At 38.2% G+C, this 21941-nt stretch overlaps 1 protein-coding gene and 1 pseudogene across 1 annotated transcript in view; one reads left to right on the forward strand and one right to left on the reverse strand.

Moving 5' to 3' along the window:
* The window catches only part of ZC3H12B (zinc finger CCCH-type containing 12B), a 630352-nt gene that overhangs the window by 321164 nt on the left and 287247 nt on the right, over window positions 1–21941 (forward strand). The gene's annotated exons all lie outside the window — the stretch shown is intronic.
* Window positions 245–780, reverse strand: LOC131821310 (cytosolic iron-sulfur assembly component 2B-like; annotated as a pseudogene).

Here is a 21941-nt window from a genome sequence, read left to right on the forward strand (position 1 = left end):
CAATGTGGTTTTGATTTGAATCTCCATAATGGCTAATGATGATGAGCATTTTTTCATGTGTCTGTTAGCCATTTGTATGTATCCTTTGGAGAAGTTTCTGTTTATGCCTTCTGCCCATTGTTTGACAGGATTATCTGTTTTTTTGTGCGTTGAGTTTGAGGAGTTCTTTTTTTTTAATATAAATTAAGGGTTTATCACAAAATGTAAAGTGTTAGTTTAATGACCCATTGTCAGTGATTCAAAAACACAAGGCCATGAGCCCTGGGTGTGACTGGGGGCAAAAGCCAGGCTCAGGAGCGGGCTGACAGGCACTGGTTCACAACCTCCAGCAGGTGGGTATTCGCTAGAGCAGCTGCTACCCATTCCTTATCTGCAAGCTGCTTGTTCACTGCATGCTCCAAGGCATGAGTTCCTGGTGTAGTGTGCACATCCATCTTGAAACGCTGGGGAAGGGATCAAAGAAGCTTGACTTTGATGGACAGGCCGATAAGAGTGGCCATGCTGCAGTGTGGAATGGTGGGTGTGAAGGCCACAGCCACCGTACTCTCAGGGTTGCTCACCTGAACCCGGACTTGCTCCACTACGTTCAATTCTTCCAGTGTCAGTGGATGCTCCAGATCATTGATGGAGCGAATCAGTGAAGATCTCGCTCATATCGATGCTGTCTGGAACCTGCTCATCCTCCTCACCAGCGGTCACCGGTAGCTCCCCAGAGTGCTCCTAGATGAGCAGGTTAGCGTTCTCCAGGAGGCTGCCCCCCACCCTACTGCCACACACCATCCCGAAACCGCGGCCCGCCGCCCAAGTTTGAGGAGTTCTTTATAGATCTTGGATGTCAGCCCTTTGTCTGTAGTGTCATTTGCAATGTCTTCTCCCATTCTGTAGGTTGCCTCTTTGTTTTTTTGGTTTTTGGGGTTTTTGTTTGTCTGTTTGTTTGTTTTTGTTTTTGTTTTGTTTTGTTTTGGCTGTTTCCTTTGCAGTGAAGAAGTTTGATCTTGATGAAGTCCCAAAAGTTCATTTTCACTTTTCTTTCCCTTGCCTTTGGAGATGTGTATTGAAAGAAGTTGCTGTGGATGATGTCGAGGAGATTACTGCCTATGTTCTCCTCTAGGATTTTTGATGGATTCCTGTCTCACACTGAGGTCTTTCAACCATTTTGAGTTTATCATTGTGTATGGTGTAAGAGAATGGTCAATTTTCATTCTTCTGTATATAGCTCTCCAATTTTTCTAACAGCACTTTTTGAAGAAATTATCTTTTTCCACAGGATTTTGTTCTTATTGAAGATTATTTGACCATAGAGTTGAGGGTCCATATCTGGGCCATCTACTCTGTTCCATTGGTCTATCTGTCTGTTTTTGTGCCTGTACCATGCCATCTTGGTGGTCACAGCTTTATAATAATGCTTGAAATCAGGCAACATGGTGTCCCCAGCTTTGTTTTTCTTTTTCAACATTTCCTTAGTGATTCCATACAGATTTTAATATTGTTTGTTCCAGCACTTTGAAAAATGCCATTGGTATTTTGATCAGGATGGCATTGAAAGTATAGATTTCTCTGGGAAGCAAAGACATTTTAACAATGTTTATTCTTCTGATCCATAAGCCTGGTATGTTTTTCCATCTTTTTGTATCATCTTCAATTTCGTTAGTGAGTGTTCTGTTTTCCCTTGAGTATAGATCTTTAACCTTTTTGGTTAGGTTTATTTCAAATTTTGGTGCCATTGTAAGTGGAATTGATTCTCTAATTTCCCTTTCTACAGTTTCATTATTAGTATAAGAAAGCAACTGATTTCTGTGCATTGATTTTGTATCCTGCCACATTACTGAACTGCTGTGTGAGTTCTAGTAATTTGGGGATGGAGGCTTTTGGCTTTTCCACATAAAGTATAATGTCATCTGTGAAGAGAGAATGTTTTACTTCTTCTTTGCCAATTTGAATACTTTTTATTTCTCTTTGTCTTCTAACTGCTGTTGGTAGGACTTCTAGTACTATGTTGAACAACAGTGGTGATAGTGGGCATCCTTGTCGTGTTCCTGATCTCACTGGGAAGGCTTCTTGTCAGCTTTTGTCCATTGAGAATGATATTTGTTGTGTGCTTTTCATAGATGGTTTTTATGAAGTTGAGGAATATTCCCTCTGTCCGTAAACTGTGAAGAGTTTTACTCAGGAATAGATTTTGTATCTTGTCAAATGCTTTTTCTGCATCAGTTGAGAGGACCATGTGTTTTTTCTCTCTTCTCATATTGATTTGTGCTATCACATTGATTGTTTTGCAAATATTGAACCACTCTTACATGCCAAGGATAAATTCCACCTTGTCATGGTGGATAATCTTTGTAATGTACAGTTGGATCCTATTAGCTAGGATCTTGTTGAGAATCTTGCCATTCATATTCATCAGGAATATTGGTTTCAAATTCTCCTTTTTGAGGGGGTCTTTGCCTGGTTTGGGGGTCAGGGTAATGCTGGCTTCATAGAAAGAGTCTGGAAGTTTTCCTTCTGTTTCTATTTTTGAAAAAGCTTCAGAAGAATAGGTAGTATTTCTTGTTTGAATGTTTGGTAGAATTCCCGAGGGAATCCATCAGGTCCTGGACTCTTGTTTTTTGGAAGGTTTTTGATCACTGCTTCAATATCATTACTAGATATTGGTCTATTCAAGTTGTCAATTTCTTCCTGTTTCAGTCTTGGAAGTTTATAGGTTTCCAGGAATGCATCCATTTCTTTTTGGTTGCTTAACTTATTAGCATATAGCTGTTGATAATGATTTCTGATGATTGTTTCTATTTCCTTGGTGTTAGTCATGATCTCTCCCCTTCCATTAATAATTTTATTAATTTGAGTTCTTTTTTTCTTTTAGATTAGTTTGACCAGTGGTTTATCCATCTTATTAATTCTTTCAAGGAGGCAGCTTCTAGTTTCATTATTATAATTGTTTTATATTAATACATAAATATATAAATAAATAATTTATATTTATATTAATATATTATATATTAAATAAATAATACTAATTATTATCATCATTATTATTATGTGTTGTATTGTATCTCTGGTTTCTAACTCATTGATCTCTGCTCTAATCTTAATTATTTCCCTTCTTGTACATGGGTTGGCTCTCACTTCTGCCCTTAGAGATTCTATGTTGCCACTAATGGTCTTCTCCACCTTAGCCCGTGTCTAGTTAACTGTTACCCCGATTCTATTTGTGACATATTGTTTATGTCCATATTCAGTAGTTCTGTGGAAGAGTTCTCAGTCTCTGGATTTTCCCTTTGTTGGGTGTTCTTCCTCCTAGTCATTCTGGTGAGAAGTGGTTGAGAAGATGTAAAGTTGAAAATATCAAGTACAATCCAGGCAAGGTGCACCCTGGAAAGTTTTGGAGCAATGGGAAGTCACTGGGGTGGGGAAGGTGAAGGAAAAAAGAAAAAGAGAGAAAAAAAAGAGAGAAACCCCAGCCCAATTGAGCCCTAAATGTAAGATTTATAAAGTACAAAAACAAAAATGAACAAATAAAAAGGCCATCAAAGAAAAAAAAGAAAAAACCCCTGCCAAAATGAACCCCAAGAATAAGATCTATAAAGTACAAAAACAAAAACAAAGACACTAAAACACTGACAAAAGAATAAGATGGGAAGTTTGTTCTAAACCATCGATGTGAGTGAGGAAGTTTATTTCAGTTCTTCCTAGGTGTATCTTGTTATCTTTGTTAAAGGACTCAACTTTCTGACGATACAGGGAAATTAAAACTGGTGTGTATATATACAGACACATACACACACACACATACGGTATTGAATAGGGAAAAAGGACTACCTATCTATCTATATCTATTTCTATGTCTATATCTGTAATCTTTATAAAAGAAAAAAACCAAAAATGTATGTATGAAAATGTTCAAGTTAAAAAGTTACTATGGAATATGTTGTATTGAATATCTAGTTGAAATGGTAAGTAGGTAAAAATAAATAAAAGAACAAGATACATGAGAACAAATTTTAAAAAGAGAGAGAGAAGTTGTATCTACAAAATATACACTCCTTGGGGCAATACCAGGAGCTTAATATTTATTTTCTCCTGATATTGGGGTTTTACAGTTTTATGGGGACTCTGTGGTGGTTGTCTTCTTGTTCTTTTGGCTTGGTTTCTGGGAGAGGGGCCTGCTGCATTGTTTTTCAGTCAATCATGCTTGGGCTGAGTTGCCCTACCCCCTATAACAAGGGGCTGGGCTCTGTGGCAACCAGTTTTTAAGGATTTTGTTCTCTGGAGGTTTTTGTTCTTTGGCACCTTTTTGGACAGTCAGAGCAAAGTAAACTGTCTACACCCAGACCTCTGCCTCAAAGAAAAGCCATAATATCCTGCCCTCTGAATAGTCCAGAACACACAGAGTCCTCCTCTGAAAACTATGTTGAACACTGCAACCTCCCAAAGATGGTGTGCACCCTCAGCCACCATCTCATTGATTGCCCAAGAACCCCGGTTGTCTCTGTATCTCCATGATACCAAAACCAGGAGTGATACTGGTTCTGGGTAGCAGTGGAGGCAGCAGAGGCGGCTATTATGGCTACAGACCCAGGGACCAACAACTGCAGCCTGTGCTGGGCTCTCTCAGGCATGGGCAGGCACTGGTTGTGGCCATCCTGAGACCGTGCTCTTAAGTCTGCACCTGCAACAGCCCGATCCCAACAATTGTCCCTTATGTCCCTTTGTGCTTTTATCCAGTCTCCAAGTTAATGCTGGTCCCCAAGCATGGGGCACTTTCATATTGGGGTATTACTTTCTGAGGGTCACTTCTGGTAGCTCCCTCCCCCTTCTGTTTATCTTCCTATATTAGTCCATGCACTCCCAACTCTGTACCTCTCCACTGATGATCTTCTGCCCCCATCGAGATCCAGAAGTGCATAATCTTATATCTCAGGCTGATTTCATGGGTGTTCAGAGTGCTCTGGTAGATATTTAGCTCAATGGGGAATGGTTGAAATAGGGTCTCCTACTCCTCAACCATCTTGTCCCTCCTTCCTCGAGAGAATCATATAATTCTTGTTCTTTCTTCTATGACTGTGATGTATCATGTTGATTGATTTGCAAATGCTGAACCACCCTTGCACTACAGGAATAAATTCCACTTGGTTCTAGTGAATAATCCTTTTTTTTTTTTAAGATTTTATTTATTTATTTGACAGACAGAGATCACAAGTAGGCAGAGAGGCAGGCAGAGAGAGAGTTGGGAGGAAGCAGGCTCCCTGCTGATTAGAGAGCCCGATGCGGGGCTTGATCTCAGGACCCTGGGATCATGTCCTGAGCCGAAGGCAAAGGCTTTAACCCACTGAGCCACCCAGGCGCCCCAGTGAATAATCCTTTTAATGTACTGTTGGTTCCTATTGTCCAGAACCTTGGGGAGAATTTTGGCATCCGTGTTCATCAAGGATATTGGTCTGTAATTCTTTAAAAAAATTTTTTTTTGTTTTATTATGTTAGTCACCATACAGTACGTCATTAGTTGTTTCGTTTTGTTTTGTTTTTTAATTTCCTTTCAGTATTCCAGAATTCATTGTTTAGGCACCACTCCCAGTGCTCCATGAAATATGTGCCCTCCATAATACCCACCACCAGGCTCACCCAACCTCCTACCCCCCTCCCCTCCAAAACCCTGTTTGTTTCTCAGAGTCCACCGTCTCTCACGGTTCATTTCTCCTTCCAATTTCCCCCAATTCACTTCTCCTCTCCATCTCTCCATGTCCTCCGTGTTATTCCTTATGCTCCACAAATAAGTGAAACCATATGATAATTAACTCTCTCTGCTTGACTTATTTCACTCAGCATAATCTCTTTCAGTCCCTTCCATGTTGAAACAAAAGTTATGTATTCCTCCTTTCTGATGGAGGCATAATGCTCCATTATATATATGGACTGTATCCATTTTATCCATTTGTCTGTTGAAGGGCATCTTGGTTCTTTCCACAGTTTGGCGACTGTGGCCATTGCTGCTTTGAACATTGGGGTATAGATGGCCCTTCTTTTCACTAAAACTGTATCTTTGGGGTAAATAGAGCATATTTACACATCATAGTGTATTATAGTATTTGCCCTATAGTATTTATAGTATATTATAGTATTTACACTACCCAGTAGTGCAAGTGAAGTGTCATAGGGTAGCCTCTATTTTTAGTTTCTTAAGGAATCTACACACTGTTTCCCAAAGTGGCTGCACCAACTTGCATTCCCACCAACAGTGTAAGAAGGTTCCCCTTTCTCCACATCCTCTCCAACACATGCTGTTTACTATCTTGTTAATTTTGGCCATTCTAACTTATGTAAGGTGGTATCTCAATGTGGTTTTGATTTGAATCTCCCTGATGGCTAGTGATGATGAACATTTTTTTCATGTGTCTGTTAGCCATTTGTGTCTCCACTTTGCAGAAGTGTCTGTCCATGTCTTCTGCCCATTGTGTGACATGATTATCTGTTTTGTGTGGGTTGAGTTTGAGGAGTTCTTTATAGCTCTTGGATATCAGCCCTTTGTCTGTATTGTCATTTGTGAATATCTTCTCCCATTCCTTGGGTTGCCTCTTTGTTTTGTTGACTGTTTCCTTTGCTGTGCAGAAGCTTTTGATCTTGATGAAGTCCCAAAAGTTCATTTTTGCTTTTGTTTCCTTTGCCTTTGGAGACATATCTTTTTTTTTAAGATTTTATTTATTTGACAGAGAGAGATCACAAGTATGCAAAGAGGCAAGCAGAGAGAGAGAGAGAGAGAGAGAGGGAGGGAGGGAGAGAGGGAGGGAGGGAGAGAGGGAGGAGGAAGCAGGATCCCTGCCTAGCAGAGAGCCCGATGTGGGACTCGATCCCAAGACCCTGAAATCGTCACCTGAGCTGAAGGCTTAACCCACTGAGCCACCCAGGCAGCCCTGGAGACATGTCTTGAAAAAAGTTGCTGTGACTGATGTCAAAGAGGTTACTGCCTATGTTCTCTAGGATTCTGATGGATTTCTGCCTCACCTTGAGGTCTTTTATCCATTTCGAGTTTATCTTTGTGTATGGTGTAACAGAATGGTTAAGTTTCATTCTTCTACATATAGCTGTCCAATGTTCCCAGCACCATTTATTGAAAAGACTCTCTTTTCCACAAGATATTTTTTCCTGCTTTTTCAAAGATTATTTGACCATAAAGTTGAGCGTCTATATCTGGGCTCTCTACTCTGTTCCACTGGTCTATGTGTCTGTTTTTGTGCCAGTACCATGCTGTCTTAGTGATCACAGCTTTGTAGTTTGGTATTGGTTAAGCCCCGATTTGTGACCCAATATGGGATCTATTCTGGAGAATGTTCCATGTGCTTTTGAGAAAAATATGTATTCTGTAGTTTTAGGATGGCATGTTCTGTATATAGCTATGAGGTCAATCTGTTCCAGTGTGTCATTCAAAGCCCTTGTTTTTCTTGTTGCTTTTGTGCTGAGATGATCTGTCCATTGTTGTGAGTGGGGTATTGAGGATCCCGACTATTATTGCTTTATTATCAATGTGTCTTTACTTTGGGTATTAATTGGTTGATATAATTGGCTATTCCCACATTGGAAGCATAGATATTTATGATTGTTGGGTCTTCTGGTTAAACTCTTTGAGTATGGTACAGTGTCTCTCTATGTCTCTTACTACAGTTTTTGGTTTAAAAATCCAATATGTCTGATAAAAGGATTGCTACCCCAGCTCTCTCTCTCTTTTTTTTTTTTACTAGTATAATTTTTATTTTTATTTTTATTTTTTATTTTTATTTTTTTATTTATTTTCTGTGTAACAGTATTCATTGTTTTTGCACCACACCCAGTGCTCCATGCAATCCGTGCCCTTTCTAATACCCACCACCTGGTTCCCCCAACCTCCCACCCTCTGCTCCTTCGAAACCCTGATTGTTTTTCAGAGTCCATTGTCTCTCATGGTTCACCTCCCCTTCCAATTTCCCTCAACTCCCTTCTCCTCTCCATCTCCCCTTGTCCTCCATGCTATTTGTTATGCTACACAAATAAGTGAAACCATATGATAATTGACTCTGCTTGACTTATTTCACTCAGCATAATCTCCTCCAGTCCCGTCCATGTTGCTACAAAAGTTGGGTATTCATCCTTTCTGATGGATGCATAATATACCCAAGCTCTCTTTTGAGGTCATTTGTCATGATAAATGGTTTGTATAATTTTTATTTTTAATTTTAATTTTTATTTTTTTTATTTATTTTCTGTGTAACAGTATTCATTGTTTTTGCACCACACCCAGTGCTCCATGCAATCCGTGCCCTCTATAATACCCACCACCTTGTACCCCGACCTCCCACCCCCCACCCCTTCAAAATCCTCAGATTGTTTTTCAGAGTCCCTAGTCTTTCATGGTCTTGCTTTTTTTTTTTTTTTTTTTTTTTTTTTTTTTTTTTATTTTTTATAAACATATATTTTTTATATACATATATTTTTATCCCCAGGTCTGTGAATCACCAGGTTTACACACTTCACAGCACTCACCAAATCACATACCCTCCCCAATGTCCATAATCCCACCCCCTTCTCCCCAACCCCCTCCCCCCGGCAACCCTCAGTTTGTTTTGTGAGATTAAGAGTCACTTATGGTTTGTCTCCCTCCCAATCCCATCTTGTTTCATTTATTCTTCTACCCACTTAAGCCTCCATGTTGCATCACCACTTCCTCATATCAGGGAGATCATATGATAGTTGTCTTTCTCTGCTTGACTTATTTCGCTAAGCATGATACGCTCTAGTTCCATCCATGTTGTTGCAAATGGCAAGATTTCATTTCTTTTGATGGCTGCATAGTATTCCATTGTGTATATATACCACATCTTCTTGATCCATTCATCTGTTGATGGACATCTAGGTTCTTTCCATAGTTTGGCTATTGTGGACATTGCTGCTATAAACAAAAAAAAAAAAAAAAAAAAAAAAGTGCTCCATATCACTTGGCATCAGGGAAATACAAATCAAAACCACAATGAGATATCACCTCACACCAGTCAGAATGGCTAAAATCAACAAGTCAGGAAATGACAGATGCTGGCGAGGATGCGGAGAAAGGGGAACCCTCCTACACTGTTGGTGGGAATGCAAGCTGGTGCAGCCACTCTGGAAAACAGCATGGAGGTTCCTCAAAATGTTGAAAATAGAACTGCCCTATGACCCAGCAATTGCACTATTGGGTATTTACCCTAAAGATACAAATGTAGTGATCCAAAGGGACACATGCACCCGAATGTTTTTTTTTTTTTTTAATCCAATCTGATACCCTATGTCTCTCTCAATTGGAGCATTTAGCTGATTTACATTCAGAGTAACTACTGAAAGACACTAATGTAGTGCCATTGTATTGCCTAGAAAGTCCCTATTTCTGTAGATTGTCTCTTTTATTTTCTGGTCTATGTTACTATTGGTGTCTCTCTTCTCTTACTGGATCTCCTCCAATATTTCTTGCATGGCTGGCTTAGTTGTCACATATTCTTTCAGTTACTGTTTATCCTGGAAGTTCTTTTTCTCTTCTTTCATTCTGAATGACAGCCTTGCTGGATAAAGTAATCTTGACTGCATGTTCTTCTCATTTAATACCCTGAATATATCTTACTAGCCCTTTCTGGCCTGTCAAGTTCCTGTGGATAGCTTTGATGTTGTTATGATATTCCTTCCTTCATATGTAAGGAATCTCCTTGCCCTAGTTGCTCTCAGGATAATTTCTTTGGCTCTAAGGTTTGCAAACTTCACTATTTTCTGTTGGGGTGTTGATCTGTTTTTTATTAATTTTGGGAGGGGTCCTCTTTGCCTTTTGAACATGAATGTTTGTTTCCTTTCCCAAAGGAAGGAAGGTTCTCAGCCATGATTTCCTCAAATATACCTTCCAACCCTCTCTCTCTCTACTCTTTCTTGGATCCCAGTGATTCTGACATTCATGCTTTTCAAGGCATCATTAAATTTTCTATGTCTCTCTTCACGTTCAGTTGTTTTTCTCTTTTCCTCAACTTCCTTCCTTTCCCTCAGCCTGTGCTCTAGATCACTTATTCTCTCATCCACCTCATTGACCCTAGCTGTTAGAGCATAAAATCTAGACTGCATCTCACTGAAAGCATTTTTAAGTTTGGCCTGATTAGATCTCATTTCCACCCTTTGAGATTCTATATTGTCATGTAGGCTTTTTTCAAAGCTAGCTATTAACTTTGAAATTGCTATCCTGAATTCTATCAGCAACATCTTGTTGTAAGTTCATTCTTCTAGTCATTCTTTCCAAGGAAGGATGGGTGAGTGGACAAACAGAATCCCAAATATCAACCACAACCTAAGAAAACTGGACCCTAGAAAAGTTCTGAAGTAGTTGGAAGTCACCACAGAAAAGCAAACAAAGCCAAAATGAATGGAACAATAAAAAAGAGGTGGGGGGAGAGACTATAATCTCACAAAGTGGACAAAGCGGGGTGATCTACTTGTTTCTGATTGAATTTTGATCTGTGTTAGATGTTATTTGCCAAAATTGAAAAAGAAAATTATGTATATATTTAATATTGAATAGAGTGAAAAAAAAAGACTAGAATGTGGCATAATCTATAAAATTTGGATGTGAAAAAAGGTTAAAGGGTGACTTAAAAACATAAATTGGTAAAATAAGAATCTAGTTGAGATGGGAAAAATGTAAAAGAAAAGAAAAGGAAACACCTGGAGCTCAGTATATTAATTTCCCCTAGTGCTTGAATTTTATAGTCCTATGGGATCTATAAGCTTGTCGTTCATATGCTCTTCCCATCAATCTTCTGAGGGGAGAATCCTGCTCTTCTGCTTCTCAGATTTCTTTGCCTGGGCAGCGGTTCCCCACCCCTTGTCAGGGGAATGGGCTCAAGGTGAGCTGGTGGTGGTTTTGTTTTGTTTTGTTTTTTTCCCCTGGTGGCTTTCTGTGCCTCCTCAGTGGTTCAGAGCAAAAATGGCCATGCTCGAATCTCTGGCCCAGAGACATAATATGGCAGTTCCCTTTCTTCAATAAATCATCTCTAGGTTAAACTCTTTCCACTTTTGTGTGCATACACTAAACCCATAGACTCTCGCTCTTCACCCCCACTACATTTATCCCAATGGGGTATCCCAGGGGCCCATAACTGACACTTTGCTTTGTGTCTTTTTGACTACAAGCAGTTGTGGGTTCGTGAGTACACCATGTTTTGCTGTTCCTAGGTCATGGTGAGTGCCATCCTACTGTCCTTTTCCGGGCCACCTCTACTCTGGGAGCTGTTACCCAATGTGAGAGCAACTATTTCATCTTTCCCAGGGGATGTTTAACAGCCTGTATATTCCAGTCCTTTTCAGGTTGCTCAGGCAAAGAGTAATCTCTCTACCAGTCCACTCATGGTTTATGGCAACCAGAGATGAGAGTCCCTTCTGGGCTCACTGACCATAACAAATTTCTCTGATCCACTGCTTGGGCATTCTATCAGATCAGGCACCCCCATTCTTTCTGTGTATCCTGGGATCCTGACACCACAATGACCCATCCAGAATTCTGCAATTTTCATTCTCTGGACCCCTTTCAGAAAAGGATGTCTCTCACTGGAGACAATTTCTAAGTGTTCTGATTTCACTTTCCGGTAGCTGGCTTATGGAGGCTCCCTCCTCCCTCCATTTATCTTCCAATATTTACCCACAGATTCATGATTCTGCATCTTCTACCTTGCAAAAAGTTGTTATTCTTCTGCATTTCGAGTTCCAGATATATTTTCTTACATCTTAGGTTGAACTTGTGTGTATGTTCAGATTGGTTTTATATATATCCAGCTACATTCCAGTAGGGGACCAAATGAGGTCCCCTACTCTGCTGCCATCTTGCTTAGAATTAACCCCCATGACTTTCTTTTATTAACTTTTTTATAGCTTTCAGTATGCAAATCTTTCACCATTTGGGTTAAAATTCTCAGTATTTTATTAATTTTAATGCTTTTGAAAGTGAATTTTTAAAAATTTCTTTTCCAGTTAGTTTATTGTTAGATTCCAGAAACAACTAACTTTTTATGTTTATTCTGTATCCTGCACCTTTGCCAAATTTGTTTATCAGTTCTAATAAAATCTTTAGGATTTTCTACATATAAGAGTATGTCACCTTCACTGGAAGAGATTATGCTGAATGAAATAAGTCAAGCATAGAGAGTCAATTTTCATATGGCTTCACTTATTTGTGGAGCATAACAAATATCATGGAGGACAAGGGGTGTTAGAGAAGAGAAGGGAATTGGGGTAAATTGGAAGGGGAGGTGAATCATGAGAGACTATGGACTCTGAAAAACAATCTGAGGGGTTTGAAGTGGTGGGGGGGGTGGGAGGTTGGGGTACCAGGTGGTGAGTATTATAGAGGGCACGGATTGCATGGAGTACTGGGTGTGGTGAAAAAATAATGAATACTCTTATGCTGAAAATAAATTAATTAATTAAAAAAGAGTATGTCACCTTCAAAGAGAGACAATCTTATTTCATTATTTCCTATTAGCATGTCTTTTTTTTTTTTCAAAGATTTTATTTATTTATTTGACAGAGAGAAATCACAAGTAGATGGAGAGGCAGGCAGAGAGAGAGAGGGAAGCAGGCTCCCTGCTGAGCAGAGAGCCCGACGCGGGCCTCGATCCCAGGACCCTGAGATCATGACCTGAGCCGAAGGCAGCGGCTTAACCCACTGAGCCACCCAGGCGCCCATATTAGCATGTCTTTTATTTCTAATTGATCTGGCTAAGATTTTTCACTGCTGTGTTGAAGAAATGTGGTGAGGGTGGGCATTCTTATATTGTTTCTGATCCTAGCCCCCCAAACCCGAAAGATTTGAGTATGATGTTTCCTGTAGTCTTATCATATATGGTCTCTACTATGTAGAGGTACATTTTGTTTATACCTAATTTGTTGAGAATTTTTATTACAAAAGGATTTTGAATATTGTCAAATGTCTTTTCTATATCCACTGTGATGATCTGATTCTTCTCCTTCATTTTGTTAACTGGTATATCACGTTTATTGATTGGTATATGTTGAACCATCCTTTAATAGAAGAGTTAAATCCTGTTTGATCTTAATGCATGGACTTTTAACGTGTTGTTGAATTCAGCTTGCTAAGATTTTGTTGAGGATTTTCATATATACATTCATTAGGTATTCTGGCCTGTAATTTTCTTTTCTTGTAACATCCCCATATGGCTTTTGTATCAGAGTAGTGCTGTGTTTATTAAGTGTACTTGTCAGTGTTCCATTTCATAGTCTTCTATTTTTTCAAAGAATTTGAGAAGGATCGATATTAATTCATTGGTAGAATTTACCAGTGAAGCTATTCTTGGGTTTTGGGAGATGTGTGATTGCTCATCCAGTCTCTTAGACTTACTCATCTGTTCAGACTTTGTTTCTTCATGACTCAGACTTCAGAAGTTATATCTTTCTTGGAATTTATCCATTTTTACTACATTATCCAATTTTTTGGAAGGCAATTTTTCATAGTAGTCTCCTATTATCTTTTTTTATTTATGTTGTATTGTTTGTGATATATTCTTTTATTTATTATTTCATTTAAATAAAGATTAAGGTCTCTCTTTTTTACCTAGTTAATCTAACTAAATGTTTGTCAATTTTATCTTTTTTTAAAAAAATCCACAACTGAGTTTTCTTTTTACTGTTTGTTTGTTTGTTTGTTTGTTTGTTTTACCATATTACCTTGATTCACCCAATCTGGTATAACATTCTCTGTCTTTTAAGTGAAGTGTTTAAACCAATAACATTCAAAGTCATTGATACTGGATTAATATCTTCCATATTTCTTGCTGTTTTCTATCAGTTGCCATTTTTAAAATTTATCTTTTAGTTTTCCACTTTTTCTTACACTCTCTGGTTTTATTTATTTTTAATTTTTAAAGAGATTCTATTTATTTATTTATTTTGGAAGGGGAGGTTATAGGGAGAGGGAGAGAGAAAATCTCAAGTAGACTCTGTATTGAGTTCAGAGCTCAATGAGGGGCTCAATCTCATAAACTGAGCTCATGACCTGAGCTGAAATCAAGAGTCAGATGCTTAACTGACTGAGTCACCCAAGGTGCACTTTCTGATTTTAACTGAGCTTTTTGTATAATATAAGGGGCATTTCTTCTCAGTATATCTATCATAATTCTTTTTTTCCCTTTTTCTTTATGTAGGGGGCTCTTTAGGGTTTTCAGTATACATTTAAAACTGATCTTTTCAAATAACCTCTTTCAAATAACACTAATCTGTTTCACTGGTAGCTCAAAGAGCTTATAACAGAATATTATCAATTCCTCTTTACTATTTCTTACAACATTATTGTAATTCATTTAATTTATCTAGAAGCTTTAATTACCAAATATGTTTTGTTACTATTGTTTTAAACAGTCATCTATTAGGTGATTTGCAATTTTTATGTTCATATTACCATTTTTGTATCACTTCTATAGAAATAGTGCTTTTATGCTTATTAAACATCTAGTAAGTCATGTCTGAACATTGTCACTGAGGAGTCTCACCATTTTTACTTTACATTAGTCCCCCCTTTATTCTAGCTATCAAGAATATATATAGCAATGGATACCAGCACATGTTCAGGTACCTGGTTCTGCCAGTTTATTTTGCAAAATTTTCTTTTGTGTACAAGAAGAGATTAAAAGTATGGCATTGAGGAAATCAGAGTGTCCAGGTCTGCCCCCATAGACCCAAGCACCTGCTGGTCTGACCATCCTCTAAGAAACTAAGCTCCAGTCTAGTTCCTCTGTACCAAGGATCCAGACTTGTCCCTAAAGTCCTAGGCTTCATTTTTATACCAGTGTCAGGCCAGCCCCTGTGACACCAAGCATAGGGTCAATACACACAGACCCTTCAAAACAGGGTTCATATCTCCAGGCCCCTAGCTCACACCAGTGTCTCCTGTGAACCAAGTTTCCATCATAACTAGGTTTCAGGAATACTCTAGTGGCTCCCAGGTCCAGGCCTCCCTGATGGAATTGTACTTCAGAATTGCCCCCATGGACAAAATCTCAAGGCTCATTCCAGCACCAGACTGGCACAGGGCTTAAGCCTATCCCTAGTGTCTTGGGCTTCTGGATCAACACCACAGTCCCAGACATCAGGATACCTCTGTGAATAAAGGCAGAAAATGTGCTCCCAGTGGACCATGGGACCAGGTCAGCCCCTATGGATCCAAGTTCCAGGTGCACCCTTGTGAATTCAGCTGACAGGGCTGCCCCCACAAGCCCAACTGCCAGGCCTTCTCCAGTAATCTTTGGTCCTTAATTAACTTTCATAGACCAAGAATTCAGACCTGCCCATGCAGAACTCAGTCTCAGGCCCAACATCACAGACTCAGCACTAGGCTTACCAATGGCCCCAAGTGATAGGACCACTCCAGTGGAAACTGGATCCAAGATTGACTCTCAAGACCAGATTTAGCCATCTGCTAACCCAGGCACCATACTGGCTACCCCAAGCACTCTAGCAGCAAGTCCACCAACAGACATTAAATTAAGGCCACACAAAATCTCTTGTCAGTTTGACTGGTAAAGGGCCTAACCTACCAAAGTGAATCTATAAAGCCTAGGAGAATTGCCCACATCTTGAAATGTGGTGACACCAGTGTAAAGCCACAGAGGTCATGAATAAACAAGGAAACGTGACACCAACAAAACTGACTAATAAAGTACCAATAACCAACCCTAGAGACATGGAGAGCTACCAAATTTTTGAGGAAAAAAATCAAAATAATTATCTAAAGAAGTTCAGTGAGCCACAAAAGAATACAGATACATGACTAAATGAAATCAGGAAAACAATACATAAACAGAATACAAAGTTTAACAAACAGATAAAAAAAATTTTAAAAATCAAATGAATTCTGGAGCTGAAATCAGAACACAATGACTGAACTGAAAAATTTCATGGAGAATTTCAACAAAAGACTTAATCAAGCAGAAGACAAAACCAGTGAGATTGAAGACAGATACTTTTAAATTATCCAATACGAAGAACAAAAAGAAAAAGATAATAATAAAGAAAAATGAAGAAAGCCTATGTGTTTTATAAGATAATGTAAAAAGAGAAAAATGTATGCATTATGGGAGTCCCACTAGGCCCAGGGAAAAAGAAATAGGGCAGAAAACTTATTTAAATAATAATGACGGAAAATTGTCTTAATCTGGAAAAGGAAATGTTATTATCAATGAATTTCTGAACATAATACTTGCAGACAAGCAAATTATGGGATAATACTGACAGACAAACAAACAAACAAACACCTGCCAACCAAAAACCTATAGCTGCCAAAGCTGCCTTTGAAAAGGAAGGAGAGATAATCACTTTTCCCAACAGTGGGTTAAAGCCTTTGCCTTCAGCTCAGGTCATGATCCCAGGGTCCAGGGATCAAGCCCCACATTAGGCTCCCTAAAGGAGCCTGCTTCCTCTTCTATCTCTGCCTGCCTCTCTGCCTACTTGTGATCACTGTCTGTCAAATAAATAAATAAAATATTTTTAAAAAGTTAAAGTGCAAAAGTATAAAAATAACTACAGTTACAATATTTTTATTGTATACACATATATAAAAATGTAAATTGTGACATCAATATATAAAATCTGAGGGGAGGATTTCAAGTGTAGAGTTTTTGAATATTGTTTGTTTTCATTTGTTATTAGCTTAAAGTTATCAACCTTATAAATATAAGGTGTTTTATGTAAGCTTCATTTTAACCCCAAATTTTTAAAAATCCAGAATAGATAAACAATATAAAAATAAATCTATCAAAGCATACCACTACAGAAAAAACAAACAAGCAAACATTAAATCTCAAAGACAGAGAGGAAAAAAAAACAAAGTAACTAGAAAACAATCAGAAAATAATGAATAAAACTAAAAACTTTTCTGTCAATGACAAGGAAAAAGACATGAATCCCAATTTTCATTATTTCTATTCAGTACAGTACTAGAAATCTTATCCAGAGAAATTAAGCATGAAAAAGAATAAAAAAAAAAAATTCCAATCGAAAAGGAAGAGGTGAAATCGTCTCTGTTTGCAGATGACATAATCTCATAGAAAGGAAACCTCTATAATGAAAAAAAAAAAAATAAATGCAGTAAATTTGCAGGATATGAAGTTAACATAGGAAATTCAGTTGTATTTCTATAGAGCAACCACAGTATCTGAAAAAGAAAGTATGGCATCAACCCCATTTGAATCAGTATAACAACAATAAAATAGAAATCAATTTAACCAAGAAAGTAAGAGATCTGTACCCTGAAAGTTATAAAACCCTGGATAAAGAAATTTAGTAAGACACAACAAACATGTAAAGCTATCCTGTGTTCATGAATAAGAATTAGAATTATTAAAATGTCCATGCTACCCAAAGCAATCTAGAGATCAATGCAATCTCTACTAAATTCCAGTGGCATTTTTAATAGAAATATTTATTTTAAATTCCAGAAATTCATGTGGAACCACAAAAGACCAAAGAAGTGAAAACAGTCCTGAGCAAAAACAGCAACATGGTCACTATAGTTATCACTGCTTTATGTGTATTTGAAGAGAGTAAGACAGTAAATTTTAAAAGTTTTCATCATGGGGGAAAATAACTATTGTGATGGATGTTAATTTACTGTGGTAATTATTTCAAAATAAATGTAAATGAAGTTTTTATGCTGTCACTTGAAATTTACACAGTGCTGTACATCAATTTTATCTCAGTAAAAAATTAGTATAAAAATTAATAACAGAACTACCATATGATTCAGCTATCCCTCTTCTGGGTATATACCAAAAGAAAACAAATTAGTATCTCATAGAAATATTTGCCCTCCCATGTTCATTGTAGTATTATTCACAATAGTCAATATATAAAAACAACTCAAGTGCCTGTCAATAGAAGCATTGATATATATATATATATATATATATATATATATATATATATAATGTAAATATGTACACAAGGAAATATTATTCAGCCATTAGAAGGAAGTTAATCCTACCATTTGTGACAACATGAATAAACCTTGAGGACATTATGTTAAATGAAATAAGACAGAAAATTAAGATACTATATGATCTCATATGTAGAATCTAAAATTTGTAAAAAGTTGAACTCAGAAGCAGATTAAAATGGTAGTTACCAGAGACTGAGTGATGGAATAAAGGATAGATACTGTCATATGTTAAAAACAGTAGTTATGTAGGATCAACAAGTCTAGCGAACTAATGTGTGGGAATGCTGACTGTGCAAAATAATTCTATATTGCACAATGGCAATATACCATGAGTGTAGACTCCAGGTAATCTCATCACAAAAAAAAAAAAAAATGGTAACTATGTGAGATGACATGTATATCAAATAATCAAGTTGTATATCTTAAATATATATAATTTTTATTTAAAATGCACATTTTTATAGCAATTTTTATTAACATATAATGCATTATTAGTTTCAGGGGTACAGGTCTGTGATTCATCAGTCTTATGCAATTCACAGCATTCACCATAGCACATACCCTCCCCAATGTCCGTCACTCAGCCACCCCATCCCTCTCACCCACTTCCCTTCCAGCAATCCTCAGTTTGTTTCCTGAGATTGAGTCTCTTATGGTTTGTCTCCATCCCTTGTCCCATCTTGTTTCATTTTTCCCTCTCTTTCCCACATGACCCTCCATCCTGCCTCTTAAATTCCTCATATCACAGAGATAATATGATAGTTCTCTTTCTCTGATTGACTTATTTTGCTTAGTGTAATACCCTCTAGTTCCATCCACGTCATTGAAAATGGCAAGATTTTGGGTTTTCTGATGGCTGCATAGTATTCTTATATCTTTATCCATTCATCTGTTGATGGACATCTAGGCTCTCTCCATAGTTTGGCTATTGTGAACATTGCTACTATAAACATTCGGGTGCACATGCCCCTTCAGATCACCACATTTGTATCTTTAGGGTAGATACCCTGTAGTGCAATTGATGGGTCATATAGGGTGACTCAGTTTTCAACTCTTTGCAGAGTGGCTGCATCATCTTGAAACCCCAGCAACAGTGTAGGAGCACCTGTCTCTGCATCCTCACCAACACCTGTCATTTCCTGACTGGTTAATTTTAGCCATTTTGACTGATGTGAGGCAGTATCTCACTGTGGTTTTGATTTGTATCTCCCTGATGCTGAGGGATGTTGAGCACGTTTTCGTGTGTCTCTTGGACATTTGGAAATCTTTTTTGCATGAATGTCTGTTCATGTCTTCTGCCCATTTTTTAAAATAAATTAATTTATTTATTTTCAGAAAAGCAGTATTCATTATTTTTTCACCACACCCAGTGCTCCATGAAATCCGTGCCCTCCATAATACCCACCACCCGGTACCCCAACCTCACACACCCCCCCCCGCCACTTCAAACCCCTCAGATTGTTTTTCAGAGTCCATAGTCTCTCATGGTTCACCTCCCCTTACAATTTCTCCCAACTCCATTCTCCTCTCTAACACCCCCTGTCCTCCATGCTATTTGTTATGCTCCACAAATAAGTGAGACCATATGATAATTGACTCTCTCTGCTTGACTTATTTCACTCAGCATAATCTCTTTCAGTCCCATCCCTGTTGCTACAAAAGTTGGGTATTCGTCCTTTATGATGGAGGCATAATACTCCATAGTGTATATGGACCACATCTTCCTTATCCATTTGTCCACTGAGGGGCATCTTGGTTCTTTCCACAGTTTGGCGACCATGGCCATTGCTGCTATAAACATTGGGGTACAGATGGCCCTTCTTTTCACAACATCTGTATCTTTGGGGTAAATACCCAGGAGTGCAATGGCAGGGTCATAGGGAAGCTCTATTTTTAATTTCTTGAGGAATCTCCACACTGTTCTCCAAAGAGGCTGCACCAACTTGCATTCCCACCAACAGTGTAAGAGGGTTCTTCTCCACATCCTCTCCAACACATGTTGTTTCCTGTTTTGTTAATTTTGGCCATTCTAACTGGTGTAAGGTGATATCTCAATGTGGTTTTAATTTGAATCTCCCTGAGGGCTAGTGATGATGAACATGTCTTCTGCCCATTTATTGATTGGATTGTTCTTTGGGTGTTGAGTTTGATAAGTTCTTTATAGATTTTGGGTACTAGCCCCTTATTTGATGTGTCATTTGCAAATATTTCTCTAAAAGGAACTGAAATCCTGATACATATTAAAACATGAATTATCTTCAAAGAAAGTAAGCTAAGTAAGCTAAGCCAGACCCAGAAGGACAAATACTGTGTGCTTCCAGTTATATGAGGTAATTTGTTTAGCAAAAGTAGAAAGTAGAACAGTGGTTACTGAGGTTTGAGGAAGATAGGAATGGGATGGAGAGTTATTATTTAATGGATACATTGTTTCAATATGGAATGATTTAAAAAAGGTCTGTAAATGGATAGTGATGGTAGTTGCAAAACAATGTGAATGTACTAGAGGCAATTGAACTGTTTAAATTGAACATTTAAAAATAATTAAAATGGTATTTTTATTGTGTGTATTTTCCCTTAATTAATGTACTAACATTAGAAGTCTCTTAGAAAAATTTTTTAAAGATTTTATTTATTTGTCAGAGAGAGAGAGGGAGAGGAAGAGAGAGTGCACAAGTAGCAGGAGTGACAGACAGAGGAAGAAGCAGGCTCCCATTGAGCAAGGAGCTCAGTGTTAGACACGATCCCAGGAACCTGAAATCATGATCTGAGCCAAAGGCAGATGCTTAATCAACTGAGTCACTCAGGTGACCCTAAGTCTTTTAGGAAACTTAACTCAACAGTTGTAATAAAAAGAAAACCACAGGGACATGTGAGTGGCCCAGTCAGTTAAACATCTCCTTTAGCTCAGGTCATGATCCCAGGACCTGGGATCCAGCTCCATGTGCAGGGTCCTTGCTCACTGGGGAGCCTCCTTCTAAATCGCTCTCTACTCCTCGCCCTGCTTGTGGTCTCTCTGACTTTGCCAAATAAAGAAATAAAATCATATTTAAATTTTTATTTTATTTTTGCAGATTTATTGTTTATGCACCACACCCAGTGCTCCATGCAATATGTGCCCTCCTTAATACTCACGACCAGGTTCACATATCCCCTCACCCCTCTAACCTCCAAAACCTTCAGTTTTCTTCTCAGAGTCCACAGTCTCTCATGGTTCATCTCCCCCTCCAATTGCCCTCAATTGATTTTTCCTTTCCTTCTCCTAATGCCCTCTGTTACTCCTTATGCTCCACAAGTAAGTGAAACCATAAGATAATTGACTCTCTCTGCTTGACTTATTTCACACAGCATGATCTACTTCAGTCTTGTCCATGTTGATACAAAAGTTGGGTATTCATCCTTTCTGATGGAGACATAATACTCCATTGTATATATGGACCATATCTTTATCCACTCGTCTTTTGAAGGGCATTTTGGCTCTTTTACACAGTTTGGCGACTGTGGCCATTGTTGCTATGAACACTGCAATACAGAAGTCCCTTCTTTTCACTACATCTGTATCTATGGGGTAAATACCCAGTAGTGCAATTGGAGGGTCAAAAGGTAGGCTCTATTTTTAATTTCTTAAGGAATCTACACACTGTTTTCCTAAGTGGCTGCACCAACTCGCATTCCCATAAACAGTGTAAGAGGGTTCCCCTTTCTCCACATTCTCTCCAACACACATTGTTTACTGTTTGTTAATTTTGGTCATTCTAACTGCTATAAGGTGGTATTTCCAATGTGGTTTTGATTTGAATCTCCCTGACGGTTAATGATGATGAACATTTTTTCATGTGTCTGTTAGCCATTTGTATGTCTTCATTGGAGAAGTGTCTGTTCATATCTTCTGCCCATTGTGTGATGTGATTAACTGTTTTGCATGTGTTGAGTTTGAAGAATTCTTTATAGATCTTGGATATCAGCCCTT

The sequence above is a fragment of the Mustela lutreola genome, chromosome X (assembly GCF_030435805.1).
Source record: "Mustela lutreola isolate mMusLut2 chromosome X, mMusLut2.pri, whole genome shotgun sequence".
Taxonomy (NCBI): Eukaryota; Metazoa; Chordata; class Mammalia; order Carnivora; family Mustelidae; genus Mustela; species Mustela lutreola.